At 44.0% G+C, this 18,190-nt stretch overlaps 1 pseudogene; it reads left to right on the top strand.

The window, feature by feature from the left end:
- The first annotated feature begins 16,421 nt into the window (after window positions 1–16,421).
- On the top strand, window positions 16,422–16,500 carry LOC112424433 (small nucleolar RNA U3; annotated as a pseudogene).
- Window positions 16,501–18,190: the final 1,690 nt, after the last annotated feature.

Here is an 18,190-nt window from a genome sequence, read left to right as displayed (position 1 = left end):
GGAACTTCTTCCAAAAAAAAAAAAAAAAAAAAAGAAAGAAAGAAAAGAAAATCTATCTCATAGGTTTTATCTGAGATCATCAGGGAATACATTTTCTTGGAGATGAATAAAAAAGAAGCAACTGCTCCATCCATACAAGAGTAGTAAATAGTAATAAAATCTCCTGTGAACAGCCACTTCTTAGTAACCTGAACCTAGAAGATGTAGGTTCAAAGTCATGGGTAGAAAGATATTAGATGCATCACAGAAAAACACAGAGAACATGGAGAACTTGGCTATGGATTTATGACATGTTTATGAGGCTGAATATTTGCTTTTTAAGGGCCTCCCAACCATCCTTTGCAAAGAAAAGGTATCTCTAGAGAATGTTTCAACTCAGCCTCCTGGAGGGTGATGGGGGAAGGGGATAGGGGAGGCAGAGGGGCTGTTGATCTTATGATGGAAGAGCAAGTGAGCAAGTGAACTTGCGTGAGCCTCAGCCCCTTTGCATAGGAAGTTAACTCAAGAGCCTTGGTGTTAGGTCAGCATCTGGGCAAGTGTGCCTTCTGGAGGAGAGGTCTTAGAGGGGGTTTTACCTGAAGCCAGCTCTTGAGTTCCAGGCCATGGAGTCCTTGGCACGTTGGTAATGGAACCACTTCCATAACTCTCAGCTCTCCCCCTACAGCCTCTGATCCTCTCTACACTTCCCTGCCCTTGAATCTTACTGTCTGGTGACCTCTGCTCTGGGCTGGCCATCCAGTCTCCTAACTGTATCTCTCCCAGGCTTTCTTTCAGTGGGTTCTTTGCTTTTACCATCTGCCCATACATGGAGCCCATGACTTTGTCCCAGGTCAATCAGTTATCATTATCTCAGTTCTTATAACAACGTGCAATTGAGTACTCACTATGTGCTCATTGCTAGGTACTTCACAGAAATTATCTAAGATCCTTACAAAAACCCAGAGAGGTGGGTATTTGTAGCACCAATTTTTAACATAAGATTGAAGCTCAGCTTGCTTACTTGATGCTTACTCTCTTCATGGTGCTATAACAAAATACCTTAGACTGGGTACTTTATAAAGAACAGAAATTTAATTCTCACAGTTCTGGAGTTTGGTATGTCCAAGATCAAGGTGCCATCAAATTTGATGTCTGGCAAGGGCTCACTCTCTGCTTCCAAGATGGCGCCATGGTGTTGCATCCTCAAGTGGCGGAAGGGATGGAAGGAACTTGCTCCCTCAAGTCCTTTTATAAAGGCACTCATCATTCATAAAGGTGGAGCCCTCCTGGCCTAATCACTCTGAAAGGCCTCACCTCTTGAGACTGTTGCATTGGGAATTAAGTTTCAATATAAATTTTGAAAGAGACACAAGCATTCAAACCGTAGCACCTGATTTGTCCAAAATTGCACAGCTAGTCAGTGGTGGAGCCAGAATTACATCCAAAACCCACTCTCGAAGATCTGGGGTCTTTGCACAACCTCAGTAGTCTTCAACTCCATGTCATCGAGGGATTTTTCTCAGAATAAAGTCATATAGAAGGTAAATAAATGTGGAGCTTTTATTTACAACAACCTTATCATAGGTTACAATGAGGCATTCATTTTGAGTTATCTGCTAGATAAAATTCATTGATTTATTAATGAATTTAAATGAATTTATTAATAAATCAATTTATTCAAATTATTTTAGTATGTATTAATTATTTAAATTAATTTAAACTATTTAAAATAATTTAACATGTATTAACTAATTCATTTAAATTAATTTAAATTATTTAAAATTTATTAATTCATTTAAATTCATTTAAAATTTATTAATTAATTCCATAGAATTGAGTTATGTTTGAGCACATACCTTCTTGTTGTAAGTGAGACCCTGGGCAACTAACTTACCCTCTCTGGGTTTGTAAGATGGGGATAATAAGGCCTCCTTGGTAGGTCGTAGTTAGGTTTAGAGAAGGTAATGGCGTCAAGTGCCTGGTACCTGGGAGGCACTACATAAATGGTGGTTATTACTATGATTTCACACTTCATTTTAGTCCAAATATTAAGATCATGAGGATTAATTTTTCATTTAATTAGTGACCTAAAATGATGTTGGTGTCCTTAAAGCCACCAGAAGCCAGATGAAGCTTCAGGGCTCTCTAGCCCTGCATGATAGAGAAGGTCCCATCCACCTGAGAGAATGTGAAGGGTACCAGGACATGTTTAAGTCTGTGGAGGGATGTGCACACCTGCTCTTATGAGCCAGGGACCCTACCCACGGGGGATTCTGGAATGGGATACTTACATTAGGAACATGGCTTCTCAGTGCTTTGGAAAATTCTTCAGTTCCACAGCCCCTTCTGGCAGCTCCAGGGGGCTCTGATTTTGACATTACCCTGCATAGTAGATCGCTGGGTAACGTTTATTACTCCTAAATGTCTTTCTTAATGGCTGAATTCCCGGAAGGTAGTATTCCTGCTTCAGGCTGCATTTCAAGCTGTGACTTTCACTTGGAACAACTCGGAACAGAGCCAAGAACTGGACTTTAGGGAGGGACTTGGGCCATGAAATGCTGTGCTAGGGAAGAGGCTTGGGAAGAGAGGAAACACCTCCATTCCTGTGCAGCTGCCACTCAAAGAAAGCAAGCCGTTTCTTCTTTCTCTCTGGGGTCCTCCTCTTCCTGCTGCCACCAGTTTCCATATGGATGTCCTACGAGAGCCATGGAGAGCTGCAGTTAGTTACCCATGAGTGTTCGTGAGTGTTCCCAGCAGATGCATAAGGAGGAGAGAAGGCAAGTCTGTCAGGTGGGGCCTTCTGCTTACATGAGGCATTTCCCATGTGGAATAACGGACTTGGAGAAATTGTGTATGCCTTTGGGCTGAGCTAGGCCAAGTGACCTCAAGGATATTTGAATATTAATTAGGGCATATAAAAGCCGGAAGGGACTCACAGTCCTAATCATTGATGTAGAATGATAGCATTTTATATCTAGAATTTAGGGTTCCCAGGGTTCTGGGAAGTTGTGCCATGTCCCAACATATATTTCTTGAGTGTATTAGTGAGGGCACGTGGGTGCAAGTGAAAGAAACTCAAATTAGTTTAAGGAAAAACCCAAGAGAGGAAGAGAGGTATTGGCCTACGTGCTTGAAAAGCCCAGGGGTGGATCTTGGGCTGTGGCCAAGGCTGGACGCCCTGAGCCTCAGTCTCTTTCTTTCCATTTTAGATCCTTGCTCACTTCTGCACTGGGTTCAACACCAGGGGGCTTTTCAAATGGTGACAAAGATGGCCACTGCTACGTCTCTGTTTTCACTCTTCTCAGAACTGGTGATCCTAGAAAAAAAGAATATCAAAATTCCAGCCCAACTACGAGGAATGACATGACTGACCTGGCTTGGGCCACAGGCCCGTTTCTTGAAACAATGGCTTCATCCAGAATTCTGATTGGCACCATCTCTGAAATCATAGCTTGGTTGGAGAATCTGGGATGTCCTTGCTTTCTCGACAGGGACAGAATTTTTGCCACAGTTGCCTGTGGTAGGTAGAATAATCCCCTGCCACTCCACCCAAAAATGTTCACATCCCAATCCCCAGAACGTAGGCATCTGTTGTGTTTCATGGAAAGGGTGGGGAGGGAGAATTGAGGTTGCAGGTTGAATTAAGGATGCTAATAAACTGTTCTTAATGAGATTAACCTGGATTATGCAGGTGTGCCTAGTGTAATCACAGGGCCCTTAAATGGGAAAGAGGGAGGCAGAAAAGAGGCAGAACCAGAGAGGGCCTCGGGAAAAAGACTCGCCCAGCCATTGCTGGCTTTGAAGACGGAAGGTGACCAGGACTGAAGCGCGGACAACTAGAAGCTGGAAGGGGCATGACAATAGGTTTTCCCCTACAGCCTCCAGAAGGAACCAGCCCTACCGACAGCTTCATTTTAGCCCAGGGAGACCCACTTTAGACTTCAGGCCTCTGGAACTGTAAGATAATAGATCTGTGTTGCTTCAAGCTGCTAAGTTTGTGGTGATTTGCTACGCAGCAACAGGAAACTAATATACTGCCCCAAATAAAGACTCTGCTCAGCTTTCCTGCATCCAGGTGTGGCCATGACTAAGTTCTGGGCATAGGAGGAACAGCTGTGTGGCAGCTTCTGGCAATGTTAGACCACCTCCCTCTCTTCAGCTCTCTTTCCCACTGCAGCCTAGACATGGATGCCAGTTGGACCACAAGAATGAGGCTATACCCTGAAGAGAATGGAGGCGTGAGCTGGAAGGAGCAGCGCCATAAGACCAGCCTTGGGATTCTCATCTCCACACCTTCACTTGGGCAAGAAATAAACTTCTATCTTGTTCAAGCCCCCCCCCCTTTTTTTTTTTTAAGATGGAGTTTCACTCTCACCCAGGCTGGAGTGCAGTGGCACAATCTTGGCTCACTGCAACCTCCGCCTCCCCTGTTCAAGCCATTTTCCTGCCTCAGCCTCCCGAGTAGCTGGGCTTATAGCCGTACGCCACCAAACCTGGCTAATTTTTGTATTTTTAGTAGAGATGGGGTTTCACCATGTTGGCCAGGCTGGTCTTGAACTAGTGACCTCAAGTGATCCACCCACCCCAGCCTCCCAAAGTCCTGGGATTACAGGTGCGAGCCACTGCGTCGGCCATGCCACTGTTATTTCAGGTGTTTTCAAAACTCACAGCTGGAGCCAACCCTAACTCCTGTAGAAAGAAACGGCCTTAACTCTGACATTTAAGGAGGCCCAACAGACCCAGTGTCTCCACACACAAGCTGGGAGCATCCCAAGGGTCTCCCAGCGGTGGTTCAGGAGCTCCTGTTCAAGGAGTTCGTTCAAGTTCAAGGACTCCGTCCTTGGCTCCCCCCAGTGTCTTTCCCATTGGATGCTGCAGTCTTGGCGTCCCTGCCCTTGTCTCTGTCTTGCCTCTTGCCGTTGCTGCTGGTGTCTATTCTTAGGCAACCCTCGCCATCCCCGAATCAGCCTGGCTCTCTGGACTCCGTGCGACTTTGGTGAGTACCCGTGAGTCAGCTCTGGTCCTACGGAACGTACTCCCACCCTAGCGTGCCTGCCACCACACCCTACTCAGAGAAAGCTAAATAAAAATACAAGATGTAATTAGCATGGAAGACCTTGATCAGTTATAATAGCTAACATATACTGAATGCTTACTATGGGACAGAACATTAAATGAGCTATTTTTTAACTTTATTATCAGAGCAACAGTAGGAGGTAAGTACTAGTGTTATCTCCCTTTATAGGTAAGGAAACTGAAGCTGTGCTAGTAGAGAAATTAAATAATTTATCTGAGATCACTCATCTGTTAAGTGGCAGAGGCAGTGTATAAACCAGGCAATCTGATTCTGGAGCCCATGCTGTGATAGATCAGTGTGCTACCTCCCAAGCCCAGTGACTTTCGTCTTCTGAGTAGCACCTCATGTAATAAAATGTTTAGACAATCATGATAATGGCTCGGAGCACCAGGCAGGGCTGCCATGTATGGTTGGGTGGACTGTGCACTGCACAACTTCGGAGGTGCCATTCACATTGTCATGTTTCAATTGTAACTCCTTGAGTTGTGCAGAGGACAATCCACACAACTACATATGGCTACTCTGAGGCCTTGGGGCCTGCACCAGCTGATATCAGGAGGTCACAGGGAAATGCCAGGAACTCAGCTGAGGAGCTATTAAAAACTTCTTGGGTGTTGGTGTTGAAAATTAGGAATCACGGAAGTAAGCCAAGGTAATGGGAGACAGGAACACGGAGGACTCTTGCTGGGGCAACTTGACAAAATGCTGGGTGGTTTCTTCCACACTCAGACCTACACTAGATGACTTTTACAAAGGGGGAGGGGAGGGGCTAGTTTTGTTTTTGCATCATAAAAATAATACATGCTTATTAAAGGCCATTTAGGAAATGTAGAAACGTTTAAAGAGTTCAATATTTTAAATAATAAAATATTAGCAGTGGTTTGTCCTATAACCCAAAGAAAACCACTGTTAATATTTTATTGTATTGGCTGCATCTTCTCTAGGGTTTTTTTCTCTTTCTAGATATATTTCCATAAATATCTATACATAGAGTGAGAGCTCTCTCAAGGGGGAGAGATCAATATATTATTTGTACATGGTTGATCCTGCTAGAAATAGGAATACTATTTGTACAATTTTCACCTGGCCCTCTAGAAACAGTTCAGTTGGGACTGTGCTCAGTTTTGCTTGTCCTGGAACCTCTTAAAGGCTCTACTTGGCTGCTGGCACAGGCTATGGAGGGGGTTTAGGGAACTAGTAGGCCATAGGATGGAGAGCCTCTAGTAGGTTTGAAGGGGAGAAGCAGGAACAATCCTTGGGATGGAGAATGCAGCCCAGTCCAACACAGGGTCCTGGTGGTGAGGGGCTCATTGAATCCTACAGGCCAGTGGAAAGTCTTGAGCCTGCTTGTACACCAGGGAGGTTGGTGGCCTCCCTGGTGATGAAGTCTTCCTCCTAAAAGAGACCTTCGGGGGTTGTAGTTCAGCCTCCTCCCTCCTCTTCATTACCTAGCCCACCTTAACAGCACAAACATATTTTCTAGCTGAGGACACTATGCCCTAGGGAGGTAAGTTGACCCACTTGAGGTCATACAGTGAGTCAGTGTCATACTGGGCCCAGAACTCGGGGCTCCTGACTTCTTTCCAAGCCTGGAAATGTGTGCTGTTGAAGACCAGTCTTCCTCCTGAAAGAGTCCTTTGGGGTCTCTTGCTCTCCAGTGAAGAACATGCTGGAATAAAGAACCACATTCCACATTGCTCTGGAATAAAGAACATTCCATGGTCAAAGCAATGTGGGAAGGCTGCAAATTGCAAATCCTCTCTTGGAGGTTCATAAGCAACTTAGCTTACTAAAGTCTCAGAGAAGGCCTGAAGCAAAGAAACCTGTTTAACTTGGTTCAATCCATTGTTGCTTGAACTTATGTGGGAAGTTTCCATTGCTCATCTAGTTATGCCTTGAGGAACATATGTTGGGAAAGAGAGGCTGTGTTACGCCACACTGCCTGTCCACTGAGGCCAGAAAGGATACCTGAGGACACAGGAAATGTCACACTGGGTGAGAGTACCATCCTTCCAGCCCAGGAATTTGCTCTCTGATAGGGCCATCAAGAAAAGTGTTGTAATAGCATGTGGCTGTCCTTTGCTAATGCCAAGCTTAGAGGCCAGAGGTGGTTTTTGTTTTTTGTTTTTGTTTGAGAAGCAGTCTCACTCTGTCACTCAGGCTGGAGTGCAGTGGTGTGATCTTGGATCACTGCAACCTCTGCCTCCTGGGTTCAAGCGATTCTCCTGCCTCAGCCTCCCGAGAGCTGGGATTAGAGGTGTGTGCCACCATGCCTGGCTAATTTTTGTATTTTTAGTGGAGACGGGGTTTTGCCATGTTGGCCAGGGTGGTCTCAAACTCCTGACCTCAGGTGATCTGACCGCCTCGGCCTCCCAAAGTGCAGAGATTGCAGGTGTGAGCCACCGTGCCTGGCCTGAGACAGGGCTTTCTTAATGGCCTAATAGCTTTAAGTGATACTGTGTTTCCAAGTGGATTTAAACTTTTGAAAATTCCAAGTAGCTTACATTAAGTGCCATGTGAGCACTTTCTTGCCTGTTGTGTTCATCTCTGTATCCTCAATGCCTTGAACAGTGACTGGTACACAGTAGATACTCAATAAAGACTTGCTGAATAAATGGAATGAAATTTCCAGTTACTTTTGGAGGCTACATAGAGTTCCAAAATAACTTTCCTCTGCATGACATACAATCTTTAACTTTCCTCTTCCAGGCTGTGAGATTTGCCACTTACTATTTCGATTTAACAAATGCTTATGCAATACTTAATGTATAGAAACCCTATGCTGGGCATATTCTCGTATAAAAAAATCCCTTAATTAATACTGTCAGTGACCCTGTAAAGTACAATGGCAAAAACAGCAATTACTTTTGCATGAGCCTAACATAATCTCAGTTTTCCAGGTGAGGAGGCTGAGGTTTGGAGGTGTTAGGTGACCTAACCAAGGTGGTGTTCTTAAGTGCTGAAGTGAGATTTATGAACCCATAGCCACAGCCAGGAGTAGCTTATTTATGGGGCTTCCCTGGAATGATAAAAGTAGACTTAAGATAAATCAACAAGAGGCAGGTCCCAGATGAAGTCTGCTCCAGGTTGTAAAGAAAGGCACTTCCTCTTCTGAAAAGTTGTCTGCAGCAAGGACTGGTTATTATGACTGTCCTGGGCACCAGATAGGGACTCTAGGCCACCTGTTAAATGTCTTTGTGGAAAATGATTCTGCTTAAAGCACAATAACTCTGAGAATTGAGAAACATGAATAGTTCCCAGCTGATGGAACAGCTGAGGCACTAAGCCTCCCCAAGCCTTGGTTACAGCAACACAATGCCATAACACAAGAGCATGACTTCAAATTTCCCCATCCACTCAGTAGGTTGATAGTTCTTTTTCCACCCAACACGTTGAATGCCCAGGTATTGCTCTTATTAGTGCTAGCATAACTTTTTCATTTTTTTTTTTTTTTTTTTTTGAGATGGAGTCTCGCTCTGTTGCCCAGGCTGGAGTGCAGTGGCACAATCTCGGCTCACTGCAAGCTCCGCTCCGCCTCCCGGGTTCACGCCATTCTCCTGCCTCAGCTTCCCAAGTAGCTGGGACTACAGGCGCACACCACCACGTCCGGCTAATTTTTTGTAATTTTAGTAGAGACGGGGTTTCACCATGTTAGCCAGGATGGTCTCGAACTCCTGACCTCGTGATCCACCCGCCTCGGCCTCCCAAAGTGCTGGGATTACAGACGTGAGCCACCGCGCCTGGCCGTAACTTTTTCATTTTTAAGAATTAAAAAAAGACAGCCATTCTAACACCTGGTTACCTCCTGAAAACAGTGTCTATTCTTCTGAGCCAGCACAAAGTGCTGTTCATTACACTTTGTTTAAGAGAGAGTGTCTGGCTGGATGGGAAGATCATGTTTCAATATATTTGTAGGATGTTTGAGCTGGGAGGAGCCCTGAGATCAACCTGCCTCTCATTTTAAGAATAGAAAACTGAGGCTCTGAGGCCACCCAAGGTCATGCTCTTGATTCTTGGGGCAGTTTTATAAAAACCCTGCTATCTGAAATATAACCTTGGCTTCATCACTCACTGTGTTACTTTAAGCAAGTACTTACCTCTCTGTTCTTTAATCATCTGTCAAATGCAGGCGGTAAGAGTTACCTGCCTCATGGAGTTGGAGTAAGGAGTACATGAGATTTTGCCTGTAAAGTGCATTTCAAAGTGCCAGACACACAAAATTGCTCAGTAGATTAGAATTTTAAAATCCTTACCGATATTGTCATTCTCCCTTCCCCCTGAACCCCTCTACAACTGCATAATCTCCCTAGTTGGGGGAATGAGCTCTGGGACAGGGGGCCCCTCTCTGTTTGTCTGCCCCTTGCAACTTGGAGATCGAGGAAGAGCACGTTAGTGGTGTTTGTAGCAGGAGTTTCCTTGCATGCTAGTTTCCATGTCTGCAGGACATATAGTGTTCTGTGAGACCCTGAATGTGTTCCTTGAAAGTTTATGTGTTGAAAACTTAATGGCCAGGCATAAGAATGATACAATGAACTCTGGGGACTTGGGAGGAAGAGTGGGAGGGGAGCGAGGGATGAAAGACTACAAATATGCTGCAGTGTATACTGCTTGGGTGATGGGTGCACCAAAATCTCACAAAGCACCGCTAAAGAACTTACTCATGTAACCACACACCACGTGTACCCCAATAACCTATGAAAAAATTTTAAAAAGTTATGTACTCCCCCCCAAAAAAGAAAGACAACCCAAGTGTCATTATAACAGTAGTAAGAGGTAATTAGGCCGTGGGACTTTGCCTTCATAAATGGATTAATGCCATTATAATCGGAGTGGGTTAGTTATCTCTGGAATGACCTCTGATAAAAAGGATGAGTTCAGCCCCATTTTTCTCTTTGTCTCGTGCACTTGCTTGCCATGTGGTGCCTTCTGCCATAGCATGACCCTTGCCTGATGCTGGCACCATTTCTGGGTCTTCCCAGCCTCCAGCACTGTGAGCCATATAAACTTCTATTCTTTAGAAGTTACCCGGTCTGTGGCATTTTGTTATAGCAGCAGAAAATGAACTAAGACTCGGGGCTTTTTCTGACTCTGAGAAAAGTATTCTGCTAAATCCACTCACATTAAGGTGACAGTGATCATGTTTTATTCCTCTCGGGAGTGAAACATGACTCCTGAGAGTAATGCCTGGGAGATGATATTTAATGCAAAGGAATTCATTTCCAAGGGCAGCAGGGAGGGGTGTCGGGTAACAATGCCGGGGGGATGGGAGAGGGAATTTGGATCCTGGGGCTGCATCTTCCTGGTGCCCCAACAGTAAGCCTACAGAAGATGATTATCTGCTTGGCCCAGGCCCAGGGCTCCCCTTGCTGGCCGCTGGGGATGTGATGTGCTCTCACAGGGAGGACTTCCTGCTGGGGAATCCAGGCCTGAAGGAGCTGCTGCTTGGTGGTGGGAAGGAGGAATCAAAGCCCCTGGGGTGTGGGCTGCACTATACAGGTTTGGACGGGCAGGTCGAACACTGTGAAGCTTTATTGTTTCTGAGACTCTACCTGGGCTCAGGGTTCAAAATCAAAAGCTTCCCCACAGGTAAGATTAGCTAAGTGAAAACCCATTGCACTTTCTCTATAGTAGAATGGCTTAAAAACCAAAGCAGAGGGCATGGTGGCTCATGGCTGTAATCCCAGCACTTTGGGAGGCCAGGACAAGCAGATCATCTAAGGTCAGAGGTTCGAGACCAGCCTGGCCAACATGACGAAACCCCTTCTTTACTAAAAATACAAAAATTACCCGTGTGTGGTGGTGGGCACCTGTAATCCCAGCTACTTGGGAGGCTGAGGCAGGAGAATTGCTTGAATCTGGGAGGCGGAGGTTGCGAGGAGCCGAGATCACACCAGTGCACTCCAGCCTGGGTGACAGAGAGAGACTCCGTCTCAAAAACAGACAAAACAAAACAAAACAAAAAACCAATGCAGAGAAAATATCACCATAAGCACAGTTAGCAAGATAGTCCATTTAAATAGCACAAATTGGTTTTAATTTTATGTCAACGTGCTAACAATTCAACATTGAAATAATTTTTTTGGTATACAACACAATTATCTGTGCAAGACAGAAACGCGGGAGTGCCCTTTTGTATTTCTCCTCTTTGCCCCCTATTTTGAATCCAGCATTGAGTCATGCTGTGCTTCTAAATAACTCTCGAATCTCTCCACTTCTCTTCCCAGCAGTCCCACCGCCTCCATCATTGCTGCACTGGATATTGCAGCGTCCTCCTCCATGTCCTCTTTGGGCCCCCCAGTATCAATCCAGTATTTATTGAGTATCTCCAAGACTTTGCACACAATATGATCCATTGTCATGCAGGCAGAAGCCATTAGTATTTTGATTTTTATTTATGTTAAAATTAAGAAAGCAAGCCTTCCTGACATTCAGTGACTGACTTGACTGTGGCTCTTTGCCCAATTCTTCTGTCAGCCAGTCTAAAGTCAATGTTTGGTTCAAGAGGTATCTGGGGACTCCAGAACATGATGGCGTTCTCAGGGAGCCTGCGTGGTTTTGTTCGCCCTTGTTGTGTTGCAATGAACTGCCGTTTGTATCTTCTCCAGGAGAATGCTGTTCGTGGATTACATTAAGTAGTTCCAATTAAACGAACTTCCAAACAATAGACAAGCAACCTAAAAGGATTCCTGAATCTGTTTTGAAGATTAAAGATACAATTATACACTGCCTAATAATGCTTTAGTCAATGATGGACCGCATATATGACAGTGACAGTGACAGTGTTCCATAAAACTATAATGGGCCGGGCGTGGTGGCTCACATCTGTAATCCCAGCACTTTGGGAGGCTGAGGTGGGCAGATCACCTGAGGTCAGGAGTTCGAGACTAGCCTGGCCAAAATGGTGAAACCCTGTCTCTACCAAAAATGTAAAAGTTAGCAGGGTGTGGTGGCATGTGCCTGTAGTCCCAGCTACTCGGGAGACTGAGCTACGAGAATTGCTTGAACCCGGGAAGCAGGGGTTGCAGTGAGCTGAGATTGTGCCACTGAACCCTGGTCTGGGCAACATAGTGGGACTCTGTCTCAGAAAAAAAAAAAAAGCCAAAACAAAAAAAACCCAAAAAACAACAACTATAATGGAGCTCAAAAATTCCTGTCACCTAGTGAAGTCATTGCTGTTGTAAGGTAGTAGTGCAACATACTACCTTTCCTGTGTTTAGATACACAAATACCATTGTGTTGCAATTGCTTACAGTGTTCAGTACAGCAGCCTGCTATACAGGTTTGCAGCCTAGGAGTAATAGGCTCTACCATACGGCCTGGGTGTGCAGTAGGCTAGAATATCTAGGTGCACACGAGTATACTCTATGATGCTAAACAACAAAATGGCCAAACCACACATTTCTCAGAACGTTAAGCATGACTGTAATACTACAGGCAAGGAAAGGGCAACAATAAGCTAATCAAAAATACGGGATGAAATATGGACAAATATCTACTATTGTTTATTAGTAACAACTCTTACCCTAAGTATATATTGTCTTTGGCGATATTAACTAATGATAACATGCAGTCATAATTTTCAAGACTTAAAATCATTTCACTAGGGAAATGTTCAAACACACATAAAATAGAAAATATAATCACCAGGCTGGGCATGGTGGCTCACGCCTGTAATCCTAACACTTTGAGACCGAAGTGGGAGGATTGCTTGGGGCCAAGAGTACAAGACCAGCCTAGGAAACATAGCAAGACTCTTTCTCTACAAAAATAAATAAAAAATAAATAAATACAATTAGCTGGGTGTGATGGCCTGTGCCTGTAGTCCCAGCTGCTCAGGAGACTGAGGTAGGAGGATCACTTGAGCCCAGGAGATCAACGCAGTGAGTTATACAGTCCAGCCTGGGTGAAACCACTGCACTCCAGCCTAGGTGAAAGAACAAGATTCTGTCTCAAAAAAATGTGTTAATGAAAAAAACAAGATATAATTATGACCCCCATGTGCCTATCACTCAACTTCAACAATTATCAACACGGTGTCAAGACAAGACTTCAAAAACTATTTTTTGTTAGCTCACTTTAAAAAATGTTCTGTATTTGTATGTTTTATAATGTACATAAACAATACAGTGTGTGTGTGTGTGTGTGTGTGTACTCAAAACTTTATCACTCGTAAGGGTATGTAGTCAAATGGTTAGAGAAGTCTGCTCCATGCTGCCGTCAGAAGACCTTTCCAATATGCAAATCTGATCACGTTGTTCTGTCTTGCATATCCCTCAATGGCTTCCCATTGCTTTTAAGAAAGTTTGCAAGGACTCACCTAAGTCTCTTGCCTCACTCTGCACCTTGCTTTCTTTGCTCTGGCCCCAATGGCAGTTTGCAGGGCAAACTCGTGCACAGTGCACATATTGGCCCACGTTTCCTCCTGCCCAGGGTCTTTGCACATTCTTCCTCCTCTGCTTTCCTTCTCAATGACAGTTTCACTTCCTTAGGGAATCCTTTGATTCCCTCTAGTCCAGATCTGGTTTCCTGAATGTGAGCCATTCTTATGGAACTGAATTCTTTTCCTTCATTGCACTTGTCTCAGTCTGTCACAATAGATTGATTTTAGTGATGGCTAAAGTCTCTTCCTTCCTCTAGACTGTAATCTCCAAGAAGACGCTACACATGACCTTTTCTACCTATCCCCAGTGTCTAATGATGTGGCCAGCACATAGTAGGCATTCAACAAACTGTGGATTAAATGAAGGCTTGTCATCATTCAAGGTTAAAAAAGTGTAAAGGTCAGATGTAATCCCTGTGAACCAGTTGGTGGATGAATCATCATTGCATAAGTTCAACACTGGAAGAGATAAAGAACAATACAAGACAACAATTCAAGTTCACGGGCGGTGTGTGGTTAATTGCCAAACAGGCACCATGGATGTCAAATGCATTAGGTTCAAAGAGAGAACACTGTGGGGTGGGCTGGGCTGATTTCAGACAGTATTGCCCTTTGAAATATAAAAGCCACATGTGAACAAACACATATTGATGTCCTGGAATCTGAACTTCTTGCTTGTAATACTGAAAGCATAATTTAATTTTGATTTACAAGAGGCTCTAATTTGACCCTGAAGTCATCATGATAATGTTATCTTCCCAGCTCATTCCCACGTGAATGAAATCTGCTGTTTTATCAGGCTCTGCATCCACCAAGCCTTGAAGATGGGACTGTGGTTTATCAGCAATAACATCTTTCCTTAGGTCTTGCAAAAGTCCCTCCAAGTCTGACTCCTGACTGAGCTTTCATATGTTTTCTTTTTTTGTGGTTTTGTAATAAAGGGATTTGTTTTTATATGATCTGGTAGAGAACCAACTCTTGGTATTAATTTAGAAGGTTGTAGGCTGATTTGTGAAGCTCAGCCTGACATTCATATGATCTGAGCTTCTTTTTTCCCAAGAGAAGCTCTGTTTGCATTGGTTATAGTTTCAGCATATACTTGTTTATTTTTTTTATTGGTTTCTAATTTGTCTCCCTTGTCTAGAATGTAAGCTTCATGAAAGCAAGGACCTTAACTGCCGTGTCCCCATTGTAACCTCAGCACCTAGGATAGGGCAAGACAGAAACGCAGGAGTGCCCCTTTGTCTTTCTCCTCTTTGCTCCCTATTTTGAATCCAGCATTGAGTTGTGCTGTGCTTCTAAATAACTCTCGAATCTCTCCACTTCTCTTCCCATTAGTCCCACCACCTCCATCATTGCTACACTGGATATTGCAGCAGCCTCCTCCATGTCCTCTCTGGGCCCCTCCGTATCAATCCAGTATTTATTGTAGTATCTCCAAGAATTTGCACACAATATGATCCATTGGCATGCAGGTACTCAATACATATTTGTTGAATGAATGACTGACTCTAAGGCGAAGGTCTGAAGGAGAGTGGAGTTTATGGTTGCTTTTGAAAGCACATAGGCCAGAAGGCTCTGACCTGCTATTTCAAAATCTCTCATGCTTATAACTTGAGGGCAGGGGACATTTTTCTCCCCATCTTTTTATTTCCTGAAATTGTTTGGCACCAGATGCTTGTTCACAGTAAATGCTGAGAGGACATCAACTAAAGAAATCAAAGAGAATTCTGGATCGTCATTTCACCACAGCAATAGAGAAGGAAGAGCAGGTGGGAGAGGACTGGTTTTAAAATGGGCAGACCTAGAGTGAAGTCCCAGTTCTCACTCAGAACAATGTTGGCAAATCGCTGGACTTCTCAACCTCAGTGTATTCATCTGTATAATTGGCATATCAACAGCAGAAGGCCTTGTCCCAGGGCCACTGCAAGGCACTCTTTCTGGGAAGCACTCTGTAAACAGTGAAATGTCTAGAAATGAGAGTCATGGACTTTGGCCGAAGCAATCAGGAAAGGCTGGGGATTCCCACTGGGTGGTTGGTGATGTTCTTGGCCCTCAGATGGACATTGGACTCAGAGGCTGAACCTGCTGGGTCCAGATTTGCAGGTCTTTTCCTCCATAAGCTCCTCTTGTCACCACCTTCCTTTGTCCCCTCCCTCCCCCACCTCCAGTCTCCCTTTATGCTGGCTCCTCAGGCCTGTCTGAATTGCCAGATGAAATGCAACTCGATAGCCTGAGTTATCTAGAATTACATTCCAAAAACATCTCTGCGTTTCCTCAGGGGAGGAAGGAAAACAGGGACCAGGGCACAAGAGGGCATAGAGTACCCTCTAGCCACATTCTATCTTTTCCTTTGTACAATTTGGCCTATGGTTTCCTAAAGAATTTCCCCTAACCATTGCCAGCCCTGTAGATGGAATCAGGAGTCTCCTATTGGGTATGATCTGAGGGGAGTTGGACGACCCTGCCCTAATCTCTCCTATTGGCCTGAAATTCTCAGAGTACCGGAACTTTTGGTTTTGCAGCCAATATGTTTCTACTGAAGGTTATAATTAGCCATTATCACCTGAGTTTCAATTCAGGTTATCTCGAACTCCCTGGGCCTGACACACAAAAGTGATAACTTTTGATAGAAAAGACAGTATCAGGCTGGGCGTGGTGGCTCATGCCTGAAGTCCCAGCACTGTGGGAGGCTAGGAGTTCGAGGCCAGCCTGGCCAACATGGCAAAACCCCATCTCTACCAAAAATACAAAAAACTAGCCAGGTATGGTGGCATTTGCCTGTAATCCCAGAATTCCAGCTACTCAGGAGACTGAGGCATGAGAATCGCTTGAACCCCAGAGGCAGATGGTTGCAGTGAGCCGAGATCACGCTAGTGCATTCCAGCCTGGGGGACAAAGTGAGAATCTATCTAAAAAAACATAAAAAAATAAAAAAAGAAAAAAAAGAAAAGAAAAGACAGAATCAAGAAAGTACTGATCATGAAGACTATACTTTCAGGGATCATTTCTATAGTTCGTTACTAGAAAAGTTTTTCTGAACATGTAGAGCACCGACAGAAACTGGACCCCTTCCTTACACCTTATATAAAAATTAACTCAAGATGGATTAAAGACTTAAATGTAAAACCCAAACCATAAAATCTCTAGAAGAAAACTTAGGCAATACCATTCAGTACATAGGCATAGGCAAAGACTTCGTGACTAAAACAGCAAAAACAATTGCAACAAAAGCGAAAATTGACAAATGGGATCTAATCAAACTGAAGAGCTTCTGCACAGCAAAAAAACCAAAAACAAACAAACAAACAAAAAAACTATCATCAGAGTGAACAGGCAACCTACAGAATGGGAGAAGACTTTTGTAAGCTACCCATCTGACACAGGTCTAATATCCAGAATCTACAAGGAACTTAAACAAATTTACAAGAAAAAAAACCCCATCAAAAAGTGGGCAAAGAATATGAACAAACACTTCTCAAAAGAAGACATTTATGCAGCCAACTAACATATGAAAACAAGCTCATCACACTGCTGGTCATTAGAGAAATGCAAATCAAAACCACAATGAGACACCATCTCAATGCCAGTTAGAATGGCGATTATTAAAACATCAGGAAACAACAGATGCTGGCGAGGCTGTGGAGAAATAGGAACACTTTTACACTGCTGGTGGGAGTGTAAATTAGTTCAACCATTGTGGAAGACAGTGTGGCGATCCCTCAAGGACCTAGAACCAGAAATACCCTTCGACCCAGCCATCCCATTACTGGGTATATGCCCAAAGGATTATAAATCGTTCTACTATAAAGACACATGCACACATATGTTTATTGCAGCACTATTTGCAATAGCAAAGACTTGAAAATGTGGCACATATACACCATGGAATACTATGCAGCCATAAAAAAGAATGAGTTCATGTCCTTTGCAGGGACATGAATGAAGCTGGAAGCCATCATTCTCAGCAAACTAACACAGGAACAGAAAACCAAACACTGCATGTTCTCACAAGTGGGAGTTGAACAATGAGAACACATGGACACAGGGAGGAGAAACATCACACACCAGGGCCTGTCGGGGGCATGAGGGGAAAGGGGAGGGAGAGCATTAGGACAAATACCTAATGCATTTGGGGCTTAAAACCTAGATGACCAGTTGATAGGTGCAGCAAACCACCATGACACATGTATACTTATGTAACAAACCTGCACGTTCTGCACATGTATCCCAGAGCTTAAAGTAAAATTTAAAAACAAAAGGACATCATGGAAGGAGATCCAGGGTAGCTGAGAGTATAATGGACCTCAAGAACTGAGCCAAGGGGGAGGATGGAAACATAAAGCTAGGGGAGTGGGAGAGAGGAGAGGAGGTACTTATAAACTGACTGCATCCCAGATCTGCCCAGAGTGACTCTGGTCTGCCTTTTCAATTTTAAGCCTCAATGAACTGGTTCATTATTAATTAATTGTTATTAATTAGCATTAGTGGAAGTATAGTAACTTTTATTTAAGATACTCTTTATTTTTTCAAAACAAAATAGTCCTGTCGATTTGTCAGCTTCTCATAATAATGTCATTATAATTTTATCTACTTTCATTATTATAAGACAATCCAGAGGAGACTGTGAGCTCCTAGATAAACAGCCTGTGGCCTCTTCGTCATGCTCCCTCCCCATTCCTACAGTCCTGCCCCTGCCCTGTTCTCTGCTTGGGCTTTTCCTCTCCCTGGACTGCTTTCACTCTCCAACTGTA

Source organism: Macaca nemestrina, chromosome 8 (assembly GCF_043159975.1).
Source record: "Macaca nemestrina isolate mMacNem1 chromosome 8, mMacNem.hap1, whole genome shotgun sequence".
Taxonomy (NCBI): Eukaryota; Metazoa; Chordata; class Mammalia; order Primates; family Cercopithecidae; genus Macaca; species Macaca nemestrina.
This window is presented reverse-complemented; position numbering and strand designations above follow the sequence as displayed.